Source organism: Mus pahari, chromosome 7 (assembly GCF_900095145.1).
Source record: "Mus pahari chromosome 7, PAHARI_EIJ_v1.1, whole genome shotgun sequence".
Taxonomy (NCBI): domain Eukaryota; kingdom Metazoa; phylum Chordata; class Mammalia; order Rodentia; family Muridae; genus Mus; species Mus pahari.
Window position 1 is genome coordinate 105194467 of NC_034596.1, and position 12267 is coordinate 105206733.

At 45.0% G+C, this 12267-nt stretch overlaps 1 protein-coding gene across 7 annotated transcripts in view; it reads left to right on the top strand.

The window, feature by feature from the left end:
• Nucleotides 1-106: 106 nt before the first annotated feature.
• Traf3 (TNF receptor associated factor 3) overlaps nt 107-12267 on the top strand; it is a 102108-nt gene continuing 89947 nt past the window's right edge. For 4 of the 7 annotated variants that reach the window (XM_029540592.1, XM_029540590.1, XM_029540589.1 and 1 more), the window contains exon 1: nt 107-262. The gene's annotated coding sequence lies outside the window, so the exon portion shown is untranslated. Of the gene's footprint in view, nt 263-463; nt 607-658; nt 768-12267 lie in introns of those variants that run through there. The other 3 variants (XM_029540588.1, XM_021202218.2, XM_029540593.1) reach the window with 2 other exon arrangements.

Consider the following 12267-nt stretch of genomic DNA (forward strand, 5'->3'; position numbering starts at 1 on the left):
GCGCGCCCAGGCGGCCCGCGGGGATTTCCAGCGCGCGAGAGGAAGTGCCAGCGCGAGGGTGCGTGAGGCGGCGCGGCCGGCGGCCGCCGCGTGCGCGAGCCGGGTTGCAGCCCAGCAGGGACTTTCCAGCCGGCGGCGGCGGCGGCGGCCGCCGGCCCTTCCCCGCCCCCCGACATGGGGCTGCCCGGGGAGCTGGACGCTGCAGAAGGCGGCGGAGGATGCGCGCGGCGCCCCTGAGCCGGCCGAACGGGCGGGCCTCGGGGTAAGGTCGCGGGCCGGGGCGGCGGGGCGGCGGGGCGGCGGGCGGCTCCATCCCGGCGGCGGCCCGGGGCCCGGCGGGTCCTTCGCTGCCAGGCCCGGCCGCCTCACCGTCTGCGGTGCGGCCCGCCCGCCGCCCCAACTTTGGAAACTTTGTGTGTGCGGCCGGCTCCGGGCCCGAGGCGCCGGCGCTCCAGGCAGACGGGGCAGGCAGGCCTCGAGCCCTGGGTGCCCGCCCCGAGGGGTGCCGAGCCGTCAGCATCTCCGAGGCCCGGGGCTTTGGCGCGGTGCGGAACGGCGGAGTCGGGGTGCCCGCATAGATGAGCGTGCTCGCCCTGGCTGGTGGAGGTGGGTTTTTGAGCCATTATTTAAAAGTTTATACTGAGTCATTGCTCTGCAGATGAATGACTGATTCATAGTCGGAGAGCTGCAGAGAGGCTGGAAGGCAGGCGGTTCTGGGATCCAGCTGGGGCCGAATGCACACCTTCCACCTTCGATTAACACCAAAGGTCAGAGTGGGCTCCCCACGGGTGAGCCATTAAAACGATCCTTGCCGCGGGGCTTGCAGGTTTTGGAGGCACCAGGCTATGGCTCATGTACGTTTCGCCACGTTTCCACACTGTCATCACCACCGGTTGGGGACCCGAGTATCAGGATTAGACCTTTTGAGAGAATTCTGCGTGGACAATTCTTTACCTTTAATTTAAAACGGCAACATGCAAATGGGTGAAGTGCTGTGGACGTGCTCTGAAATCGAAGAAGCATTCAGATTAATGATCGGTTGAAGGGACTGATTTTATTTTCAAGGCTTTTGTACTGAGCTTTGACTCAGTTTTGAGAATGAAATAGAAGGGTGTGTGTGTGTGTGTGTGTGTGTGTGTGTTACGTACACACATTTGTAAGTATGCTCTTTTTGTGGAGTCTTAAAGGGTTTATCGAGTGTTGTATTGTCATCTTAATTTACATTCACAGCATACAACTGAAGAGGAGCCATACTTTTTTTTTTGGTAGCATTTCTGTAACTAGATACACAAGTGAAATCTTTAGAAATGCTGTTTTGTATTGTGTGTAAAATGCTTATATGTAGAAATGTTCAGACCAACCCCTCAGTCAGGTTTTAAAACCTTCTGGTGTTTTTCAGATCTTGGAAAATGGCCTGTTGAAAATACTGCATCATTGTAGGGTGTTTAGCAAAATAGTGTACAGCCATCCTTTACTTAAAGGAGAGGAAATGTTTCCCTTTTCGCCATATTGTGACATCTTATATATTAAGAACTAGTCTGAAGGTGAAAAATCTCTGGTCAGAGCAAATTGAAAACTGGGAAATTTATCACCGGAGTCAGAAAACCCTGTGTGTAGGGTCTGGTGATACATCTTGGCAGACCTTGGGGTCCAGCCTCACTGTTTGAAATCAGACCTTATCAGGGACTAGGTTTAAGATGTAAGGTGTCTCACTCAGACACCATCTGTTCCAGCTGTCACAATGCAGAAGTCGGGGAATCAAAAATCTGGCCAGGGAGAATTCCAGCATTTTTAAGCAAGACATTCATGTGAATTTTTCTGTGAGGGAAAAGAAGACCAATTATTTTTTTTGGATGCTATCCATTCTTTTTGGAATTAATGCGATGGCCTCAGTGAGGAGGCTGCAGAGACATTCCGTTGGAAGCAGGCAGGAACAGTTTCTGTTTCTGCTGCTCTTGCTGATGCTTTGAAGAAAGTCCTTCATTTATCTGGGATCTGTGAACTGAAGCTTGCTTTCCCTGTGTGTGAGATTTTTCTCTAAACACTTTAGCTAGAATCCCTTAGAACCAGTCAGTGTGAATGAGGAAGGACTTTCTGGGGTATTGTCAGGATACATATGCTAATGAGCCCAAGGCTGAGCATAATTTATCATTCCCTTAAAACCCTTCTTTATCGTGCTGAAACTACCTCAGGAGAGATGAAACTGTCAGTGTGGTGTTGCAAGCCTGAGCTAGCTCACACACACAAAGGAAATTGCATTAAATTTACCCATCTTTGTTTTCTCATCTTGTATAGTAAGACTCTCCAGACAGCAAATGAGCTAACCTATCAAATATTATGCAGTAGCTTAATTTCTTCTCACTAGTCATTTCAGAATTATTAACAGAGACGTATTATAACCCAAGGCCATAGTCTGATTTTATGGCGTCAGAACCCCTGTCTGCATCTTTGCAAGTATTTACAGAAGAAAAACGAGCTGTTTGTGTTGATGTTTGTGTGCATATATATTACATTTCAGACTGAGAGGGGAGCTGAGAAGAGAGCTGAAGGGAGGAAGGTGAGGCTGAAGGATTTGGAAGGTGACCAGTGAGAGGCACCGAGGCCTTGAGAGTGAGAGTGCTTAGGCTTGGAGCCAGAGAGGGCAGCCTAGAGGCCTGCAGACAAGAAGGGAGTAGAGAGGTAGCTGGGAACTGTAGAAGGAACATTAAATATATTTGTATAATTTCTATGATACTTAGTTAATAAAAATGTCTGTTGATTTTGGAAGGCCTTTTTTGTTTTGCATATTCCAGGAAAGATCTGGGATGACAGGCCAATCTAGGAAGAAGAAGATGAAGTTTCTATCAAATATAGACCCTTTGTTTGGTAAGACTTGTTGGTGCTTACAGACTTGGGGTCACCTGTCAGGGAGTGGGATGTGAGTACTGCAAGTGACTGTTGGTTTCTGGCCCCTCCAGGAGTCAGGCTGGCATCTTGCTGCATTCAGACAAGCACATTATTAACTGTGACTTGGGAGTCTTGCTCATTTAATTAATGTTCAATTAATGTGCCCTGAGTTCCCATAATCTAGTTACACTACACTAGGATGAGTAAGTCACAACACCTGCTTTTGGAGGCATGATCTGTAGAAATCTGGGGCGTCTGGGGCGTCTGAGCCCCGGTGCACAGTGAAGGGCAATGCCAGAACTCACCTAGATTTGACTGAGACACCAGCACGGGAACTTCCCTCAGGGAGAGTGAAGCAAAAATCAAGTCACTGTCCCACCCTCAGAGAGTTGATTCTCTATCAGCAAAACCAAGGAAAGTTGTCCACTTTTGTAGGAGGAAATGAGTTAGTGGGTTGTGTATAGAAGTCTGCAAGTGTGCGTGTGTGTGTGTGTGTGTATGTGTGTGTTACTGCAAGGGGAAAGTTCCTGGCTGCCCAGACTAGTCAGAGAGATGTTTGGGAAAGGCACCCCAGTTGGCCACAGCCTTAGGAAATTTGGCCCCACTTATAGGGGGCCTGTGAATGGCAGTAGAGGACCTCCCCTACCCTTGTGAGCTTGCTGCCCTGTTGCTCCCTGCCAGTCTGTATGATGCTGGTAGTGCTGGTCGTCAGTTTTTCAGACTCTGTGATATACTGTGCTGCCCTTTCTGCTCTTGCAGGCAGAAGGATTTGTGATTTGGAGCCGAGTGGTCTGGCTGCCTCTGACTGAAGGGCATGGTTTATGGAAGGGTTACACAGTGGCACCAGATAGAGCCTAGCATGGTGCTGTGCCTACTGTTTCACTTTGTATGTCCATATTTTTCAACCTTTCTGATGCTGTGACAGTTTAATACAGTTCCTCATGTTGTGGTGACCCCAACCATAACATCTCATTGCTACTTTATAACTGTCATCTTGATACTGTTATGTATTATAATGTAACTATCTGATATGCAGAATATCTGATATGCCACCCCCAAAGAGGTCATGACCCACAGGTTGAGAACCACAGTCGTAGGTAAGAAATCTGAAGAGACCATGGTGGTGGTGAAGACAGCACATCTCTCCACATCCACCACTCTGCTTCTAACTGATGGGCTGGAACATTTTCATTCTCAAGAAATGGGATGCTGGAACCTCTGTCTCATTTTTTAAAATTATTTGTTTATTATTATTATTGTATGTGTATGGGGTGTGTGTGTGTGTGTGTGTGTGTGTGTGTGTGTGTGTGTGTGAACAGTGGATGCATGCCACTCTGGGCATGTAGTGGTCAGAGGACAACTTTGTGGAGTCAGTTTTCAAAGTCACATGGGTTCTGGTAGAGTTCAGGCAGTTACACTTAACATCTTTGGATGGCAAGTGTCTTTATTCGATGAGCTGTCTCACAGTCCCCAATGTTTCATTTTATGATTTCATTTTTAAAAGATTTGTTTTCTGTTGATTTGAACCATTTGAAAATTAAATAGAGGGTAGTGAAATTGGTCAGCAGGTAAGGGGGCTTGCCACCAAGCCTGATGATCTGAGTTTGGTCCCTGAAGCTTGTGGTCAAAGGAAAGAGTTGGTGGAAGGAGAGAGTCAGATTTTGCAGATTGCCCTCTGACCTCCACACATGTGCCTCTCACCTCCACAAAACAATGTAAAGGAAAAACAATGAAATGGAGCTATTTGATAACTTTTCATGAGGCCATTTTCCTGAAAAAAGTATCAGGAACTGCCATTTTTTTTTAAGATTTATTTATTTATATGAGTACACTGTTGCTGGTGTGTCTGACATCCCCATTACAGATGGTTGTGAGCCACCATGTGGTTGCTGGGAATTGAACTCAGGACCTCTGGAAGAGCAGTCAGTGCTCTTAACCGCTGAGCCCTCTCTCCAGCCCAGGAACTGCTGTTCTAATATCCTAATTTCTTCTCCAGTTCAAACACTGATTATACATCCAGACCATTAGAGCCATATGAATGAGAAGCCTGGTATCATTTAAGTAGTGAGCAAGGTTAAATTGAATAACCAAGTGGAATGATGCAACCTTTCAGACAGTAGTAAGCAGCGTTCCAGGTAAAATACATCTCTAGGAGTCATGGTGAGTTTTGTTTGTTTTTGAGACAGGCTCTTGGGCTGCCCTTGAACTCAGGATTCTCCTGCCATGACTCCTAGTGTTGGATGAGCCACCATGCCTGGTGAATCAGAAAAATTTTTTTTTTTCTTTTTGGAGACAGGGTGTGTGTGTGTGTGTGTGTGTGTGTGTGTGTGTGTGTGTGTATGTGTAGCCCTGGCTGTTCTGGAACTCTGTAGACCAGGCTGGTATCAAACTCACTGAGATCCATCTGCCTCTGCCTCCGCCTCCCAAGTGCTGGGATTAAAGGCGTGTGCCACCACTGCCAGACTAAGTTATAATAGTTTTGAAGAGGTTTTCCATGGTGAACATTTGCTCTGTCAGGCTAGTGTGCATTTGGAGGTCTGCATGCACAGGAGGTAGGTAGGTGTGTGCCATGCAGAGCTCCTTCCACAAGGGCCAGGCACAGGGCAAGTGCTGGGGGTGAATGTGCTCAGATTCTCCAAGGTGGGAGGAAAGAGAAAAAGACATGACAGACCTCAGGGTTTCACTGGGCCTTGAGTCTGTGTTGTAGTTGGCTAAACCTAGTGCCTCCTTTGGTCGTTTTCCTGGACACTACTCACTCCTCTTGCAACTCTGATACATTAGAGGGACTTACACACTGGGAAACGACTACTTTTTGTTATTCTTGTTGTTTTGAAACAGGGGCTCTCTACATAGCTCTGGCTGTCCTGAAACTTTCTGTGTAGACCAGGCTGCTTCCAACTCTCAAGAGATCTGCCTGTCTCTGTCTCTGCCCCCAGAATACTGGGATTAAAGGTGTGTACCACCAAGCTGGTAGGGAAACTTTGCATCACTAACCTGGTAGGGAAACTTCTTCGATACAAACAGCAGAAGCCACAATCTGGAGCTCTAACTTTCTAGGAAGAACAGGGAAGTGAGTTCTCTGGAGCACTTTGCCCATTGATGCTTAGACATCCTAACTTTACACTGGAAATTAAATTCTCTGCTTTTTGGATTAATAGCATCTGTTATAGCCTTATTATGGGGTAAATTAAGTGTATGGGTTTCAGGAGGCTTTTCTGTAGGACTGTACTGCCATAGGGTGGGCAAGGCAAGCCCATAGAGTTTCATCTTATTGTGAATATATGTTGTACTCGATGATCTGTTTTAGTATCAACATACTCTGCTCCTAATCTTTTAGTAGAATTGATTCTCCAAAAGATACCTTGTATTTATTTATGACTCTTCTTTGGAGCCCCAGATGCTAACCACTCACTGAAATACTTTTGTTTCCAGGTGTTATGAAGAAGGGATTTTCAACCTGCATTTAATTAAACTAAATATTTTCTTTTCTTCTTTTTTCCTTTTTCCTCCTCCTCTACTTCATCCTCCTCCTATTCATCCTCCTCTTCTTCCTTCTCTTCCTCCTTTTTTGAACATGAACCATGCTGGTGGCTAGCTTCCATGCCATGGCCAAGCAAGAAGAATCCTTGGGTGATAACATGGTAGGGCTGTGACAGGTGAACACGAGAGCTGTGGGATTTGGATCACAGACTATGCAGGGAATTTTCTTGCAGAGGAACTGGAGTAAGACAGCAGAGTTGAAGAGGAGTGTCATTAAGTCTCAGGAGTTGATTCCATGGCTGTCCTTCATAGGAAAGGGAACAGGAAAAGGGAACTGACTAGTTGTTGAGGCTGGAACCGCACCCTTCGCAGGAGAGGAGAGGAAGAGCATAGGGCTTTTCTAGAGGTCCTGCTTTCACCACAGCACTGTGCACTTTAAGCAGGTGGTTTGATGGGTCTGTTTTTGATACTAAGTCTCCCTATACAGTTCACTTTGGCCTCACACTCACTATGTAGCACAGATTGTCTTGGAACTTCTGGTCTTCCTGACTCAGCCTCCAAGTGCCATCCGGGTTTACAGGCACGTCTTACTTACTGCATCTGGTTCCAGTGCAGTTGTAGATTTTACTCACTGGTAGATATTTTGGTTTTCTTCTGTGAGTGTAGATTTTATTTTGTTCCCTATCCAGTGTTTTTCAAATACATCATGAATTCTTGGAGCAGTTCTTCATGCTGCCTTTCTCTGCTGACATCTTCTTGGCTCCTCCCTAGTCAGTTTTTATTCCTTAGCTATAACACTTGTATACTTGTATTCATAACAAGCCTAGCTAGGGACTGGGGTTGAAGCTCAATGGTAGAGCCTAGAATAAGGCCCTGGGTTTTATCTCCAGCAGTGAAAAAAACATCAGATACTCTTTACCCTAGTGGTTCAGATATTGAGTACATCTTGCTGTATGTAGCAGTCCCTAACCAGATTTACTAATGTGTTTTCTTTCCTCTTTATCTCTCTTAATTTACATTTAAACCAGTAGTCTACTAATAATGATAGTATTTAGTCATCATGTCTTTACAGAGTTTCACAAACATCAGCTTGTTAATGGTGAGCAAGTCCCTGAGGCCTGGTCACTCTGCAGAGAGCATCACGGTTATAGCGCAGCACCCATTTATTGAAAACTTAATTATAACTACAGAGAGCTTATGGGAATATAAGTTAAAAGCAAAGAAGCCTTTTCCCCAATTAGCAGGGAAGTGGTGCTAGCTGTTTCAGAAGATCTTGCTTTTCGGCTAGAGCCACTGTGAAGTTTTGATGTGGGACCAGGAAAGGCTCAGGTCTGCTGGGCCAGAGGTGTGGGACTTATTTCGTGGCCATGTTCCTACTCCAGGGAGGGCTGGACACCAGGACTCAACCCAAGTTCCTGGCTTGATAGGGGGCTGTTAGTTTTCTTTTCGACAAAAGTAGGTTACAGGTATGAGAACCAAGGACCTCAGTGTGTCTGAGACGCTCTCCTGCCTTTTCCAGGCTCAAGGACGTTCTGTTGCCTCCCTGATAGACCTCTAGGTTGAGATGGCAGACTTTTGTTTCTTTTTTTCCCGAGACAGGGTTTAATCTGTGTAGCCCTGTCTGTCCTGGAACTCTCTTTGTTGGCCAGGCTGTTCTTGAACTGAGAGACCCACCTGAGAACTCTGCCACCTAAGCACTGGTATCAAAGGTGTGCACCACCACTGCTCAGCTGTGAAATGACAAGCTTTGTAAGGGGGTTGTTTCCTCCTTTGTTTTTTTTTTTTTAAAGATTTATTTATTTATTATATGTAAGTACACTGTAGCTGTCTTTAGACACTCCAGAAGAGGGAGTCAGATCTTGTTACATGGTTATGAGCCACCATGTGGTTGCTGGGATTTGAACTCCGGACCTTCGGAAGAGCAGTCAGGTGCTCTTACCCACTGAGCCATCTCACCAGCCCTCCTCCTTTGTTTTAGCACAGTTCAGCCTGAAATGTGAATGGAAATGAGACACATTTGAGGATGGAGAGATCCTCCATGGGCACCAGGCATATATACAGTGCGTGCACATACATACAGACAAAACACTCATGTAAATAGAATAAGATGATCATTTAAAAAGTGAGACATTCATGTGTGGGAGGAGTCAGACCTTTGAGTTCAGGTTCCTCCTGTAACTGACAGTGGTGTCAAGTGCCTTACCGTGTCTTGACTCAGTTTTCTGTGGGATGCAGAGCTCTGGTGATAGGTCCTGCTGAGAGCATTATGAATAATTTCACGTCAATAAACTATATGCTTAAGATGGCTGAAATGGTACATTTTATATTACGTGTGTTTTGCAACAGTAGGAAAGTAATTGTGAAGAGTAATGGGGTCCTGGAGAGATCGCTTACCCATTCAGAGCTCAGTTCCCACACCTGTGCCTGCTGTCTCACACCGGCTAGTAACTCCAGCTCTCGGAGGACCAGGCTTATCTGTCTTCCCAGGGCATCTTCACTCATGCATGTGTACCACATACAGACACATTAAAAAGAAGTGACAAGTAGCAGAATATGAGAAGTGAGCATATCACAAGCGATAATTCCTGTTGTTACTGTAGCACCTATAGCAATCTCAGTACTTGTGAGGCACAGGCAGGACGGTTAAGAAATTATATAGCCTAAGCTACATAACTAGTTTGAGGCCAGCTTGGGATATTTAAAGTCCTGTCTCAGGAAATAAAATAATTTAAAAGGAATGGTAATTGCTCTCCCTTTTTCCTTGTGCATATGCTATCAGCAAGGTGAAAGGCAGACTCTCTTGGAGTGTATGGGCTGGACCAGAAGAACACCTTACACATGGGGTCGACGGGGGACGTTATTGGACTGTGAAGAAAGTCCTTCCCCCTCTTTTTCTCTTCTTTTTAGAACAGGGTCTTGCTGTGTAGTCAGGACTGACCTTGAAACTTGCAGTTCCCTTGCTTCATTCTCCTGAGGTTGTGTTGGAATTATAGTTGTGAGCTACCATGCCCAGCTAAGAAAGTCTTTAGAACAGAAGGTGAAATATCTGGAAATCAAAGTCACAAGATATTTGCATAAAAGGAACAGCTATATTTAGATATCCATGTTTTTTTTTTTTAAGAAAGCATTTTTTTTTGCATGTGATTGAATTTTGATAGGTTATATTTTAATCTTTTATTTCTTTCCTATTATTTATCAGGAATAATGCTTTCTGATTTATTCAGGTCTCTTTTAAAATATTTGAAGGATCTTCTTTAAACTCTTAAAATAGCTTATGTCTCTCATCTCTTAGCTTGCTTCTTTTCTTTTGTATAAAAAATGTTTACCACGGGGCTGGTGAGATAGATGGCTTAGTGGTTAAGAGCACTGACTGCTCTTCCAGAGGTCCTGAGTTCAAATCCCAGCAACCACATGGTGGCTCACAACCATCTGTAACAAGATCTGACGCCCTCTTCTGGAGTGTCTGAAGTCAGCTACAGTGTACTTACAAATAAATAAATCTTTTAAAAAAAATGTTTATCACCTTAATGAAGAGGGTTTCTGGCATATGGTTGGTAGTCAGATATTTATATAAATGAGTCCATGGGCTGGAGAGATGGCTCAGCGATTAAGAGCACTGACTGTTCTTCCAGAAGTCCTGAGTTCAATTCCCAGTAACCACATGGTGGCTCACAACCATCTGTAATGAGATCTGATACCCTCTTCTGGTGTGCATGAAGAGAACGATAATGTACTCATATACATAAAATAAATAAATGAACCTTTTAAAAATAAAATAAATGAGTCCATAAGTTACAGTTCAGCATTTTCTTCCATTGAGACAAAATTCATATGACATATAATTAACTATTCTAAAGTATATAGTTCAGTTGTGTTTAGTGTACTCAAAATGTCATTCAGCTACTGGGTCTTGTAATTTAACATTATGTCGCATACCCATTGAGTAATCACCTCCCTCCCTCCTTCCCGAGCCCTGATCTAGTCTGCTGTCTGTGTCCATGGATTTGTTTATTCTCAGTAAGTCCTGGGAAAGGAGTCACACAGTCGGTAATAACCAACTGTGTCTGTGTAATGTCCCTGAGGTGTATCCAGGAACGTATTGTTACTTTGTTTCTTCAGTGACCAAGTAGTAATCCATTTTGTGTAGTGTGCATATGTTCTTCTGTGTCTGCACTTTATCTTTTAATCTGTTTGTGAGCACTTATTCTCACCCTCCTTACTGTTAGGAGTAACGCTGCCATCAGTGGGTTTCTAAGGATATGTGTGTTCCCTTTTCTCCTGGGTGCGTCTCACAGAGCAGTTGTTGGTAACTCTGCACGTGTCAGTGTAACTTGTTCCCAGCAGTAGTATTCCAGTTTCTGCACATCTTCACTAACATTGACTTCTGTTATTCTAGTATGTGAATTACTGTGTCACTGTCTTTCTGGCTTGTTATTTCTTAATGACCGGTGATATTAAATGTCTAATGTGCTTGGTGTCCATTTGTATGTCTCTCCTTTAATTGCGCTGATTTTTTTTTTCTTGTTGAATTGTAAGAATTCTTTATTTAGTGTAGACATGAAACCCTTTAGGTACACAATTTGCAACTATTTTCTCCCGCTTAGTAGAATGCTTCATAGATGTTGTTGATAGTGTCTTTTGCATAAAGGTTTTCATTGGAGTTCATTTTTTCCTTCCACTTGTTACTTGTGCTCTTGGTGTCAGCTCTAAGAATCCACTGTTAAATCATTAAGATTTTTTACCACTATGTTTCCTAAGAGTTTTATAGTTTTAGACTTTATGTTTACGTCTTTGGTCCATTTTGAGTTCATTTTTGCATATGGATCAAGACAGGAGTTCCTTATTGATTGATTGATTGATTGGCTGATTGATTGGTGTTATCCAGTTTTTCCAGCATCACTTTGGAAGAGAGTATTTTCTCCCCATCAAAAGGTCTTGGCCTTCTGTTTAAAATGTATTGGCTATAGATATTTGAGTTTATTTCTGGACTCTTAGTTCAGATCTCTTGATCTGTATGCCTATCCTAATGTCGGCACCACACTGTTTTGATTGTTGTAGCTTTGTAATAATATTGAAGTAGTAAGCTTTGAAAATGAGAGTATCCCAACTTTCTCATTTCCAACATCATTTTGACAGTTTTGAGCCCCTTGATGTTTCATGTGAATTGTAAGGGTTGCTTTTCTGTTTATGTAAACATGGTCACTGGAATTTTAATAGGGATTGCTTTGGAGTTACCATCTCAATACCACCTTCCAGTCCGTGAATAAGGCTTTCTTCCCATTCATTTCCTCAGTTCTCCTTCCTTCTCCTCTCTCATGATGGTGGGGTGGAACTGAAGTGCTGGGAGTCCTGGGCAGTCCTCTATGCTGAGAGGCCTCTCAGCCTCCTCTACGCTGAGACCCCCCCCAGCCTCCTCTATGCTGAGCCCTACCCCCTGCCTCCTCTACACTGAACCCCCAAGCCTCCTCTATACTGAACCCCCCAGCCTCCTCTACACTGAGCCCCCCAGTCTCCTCTATATTGAGCCCCCAGCCTTCTCTATATTGAGCCCCCCAGCCTTCTCTATACTGAGCCCCCCAGCCTCCTCTACACTGAGCCCCCCAGCCTCCTCTATACTGAGCCCCCAGCCTCCTCTATACTGATCCCCCCAGCCTCCTCTATACTGAACCTCCCCAGCCTCCTCTATACTGAGCCCCCCAGCCTCCTCCATATTGAGACCCCCGAGCCTTCTCTACACTGAGCCCCTCAGCCTCCTTTATACTGAGCCCCCCAGCCTCTTCTACACTGATCCCCCCAGCCTCCTCTATACTGAGCCCCCCCAGCCTCCTCTACACTGAGCCCCCAGCCTCCTCTATACTGAGCCCCCCCAGCCTCCTCTACACTGAGCCCCCCCAGCCTCTA